The sequence below is a fragment of the Cervus canadensis genome, chromosome 18 (genome assembly GCF_019320065.1).
Source record: "Cervus canadensis isolate Bull #8, Minnesota chromosome 18, ASM1932006v1, whole genome shotgun sequence".
NCBI classification, from domain to species: Eukaryota; Metazoa; Chordata; class Mammalia; order Artiodactyla; family Cervidae; genus Cervus; species Cervus canadensis.
Genome location: NC_057403.1, coordinates 12,423,740 through 12,425,014, shown reverse-complemented (window position 1 = coordinate 12,425,014; position 1,275 = coordinate 12,423,740). Strand labels below are relative to the sequence as shown.

The following is a 1,275-nucleotide window of genomic DNA, read 5'->3' as shown; positions in this document are numbered from 1 at the left end:
TGGAGAGGGAGGTGGGAGGGGGGATCGGGATGGGGAATACGTGTAAATCTATGGCTGATTCATATCAATGTATGACAAAACCCACTGAAAAAATAAATAAATTTTTAAAAAAATGCAAAAAAGGGGGAGGGAGGTTCGAGAGGCAGGGGACACATGCATACCTATGGATGATGCACGCCGGTGTTTGGCAGAAACCAACACAATATCATAAACCAATTATGCTTCAACTAAAAAGAAAAACATTATAAAAAATTAAAAAATAAAATGTTTTAAAAAAAGACGGAAAAAAATAAATGAGACAAGGCTCTGGATGGAGCTTGCCTGCCTGGCTACCAGTTTTAACTAGGCCAATGTTTTACAGCCTCTTTCACCCAGATGCCAACAGTGTCTCCCCACCTGTGACAACCAAGAATGTGACCTGGAGACTTCCACGAGTCCCCCGGCGGCGGGGGCAGGGGCGCAGTCGGCCCTGCTGGGGAGCCACCGGTCCACTGGACTAATATTTACTCAGACCAAAGGGCCATCTTCCCAGCGAGTCGTCCTAGGACAAAACACGCCACCTTTTACGCTGTCAATCTTCCCTCCCCGGGGCTGCAAAATGGGGAAAGTCAGGCCAACCCAGGCGTCTCAAGAAGTCAAGACGAACGGAAAACAAAGATGCTGCGGGGCGCGCGCGGCGGCGCCAAGCCAGCCTTCCACCAGCGTCCGCCCTGCCCACTCCCGTCACTTTGTGCGGTGCCGGGGACACAGCTTCCAACAAAAGCGCCGGCGCTGCACCCAAGCCCCCGCGGGAGCAGGGGCTGAAAGGGGAAATAGAAGGCGAGCGGCAGGGCCGCCGCGGACGACCAGGGGACCAAACACAGCCCTGCAGCGCGGCGCGCCCACCACCCAGGCTGTCGGGGGGGAGGGTGGGGGGCACGTGTTCCCGAGGAGGAGAGAAAGGAGGAGGGCAGCTGACCCCGGCCCGGGGGAGGCGCAGCTCCGCCGAAGTGCCGCCCAACGTACAGAGACCGCGCGCCGGAGGCCCGCCCGCACCCCGCCCGCGCCGGGCCCGCCCCCTCCCAGGAGCCCCTTTCCGCAAACCTCTCCGACCCGATCCGTCCCCGCCGGCGCCCCCAGATTCCCAGGCAGGGCCCAGCCCCCGCCCGCGCCAGTCCCCTCCCCTCCCCCACCCCATACCCCTCCCCCATCCCACCCCACCGGAGTCCCCTTCCCCTCCCCCCGGCCCTCCCCCACCCCGCCCCCCTCGGTCTCCAACTCTCCCCGCCCCCCCCC

The 1,275-nt window shown here is 61.1% G+C and overlaps 1 protein-coding gene across 2 annotated transcripts in view; it reads left to right on the top strand.

Annotated features, from left to right (window-relative positions):
• ZNF444 (zinc finger protein 444) overlaps positions 1 to 1,275 on the top strand; it is a 9,824-nt gene that overhangs the window by 308 nt on the left and 8,241 nt on the right. The gene's annotated exons all lie outside the window — the stretch shown is intronic.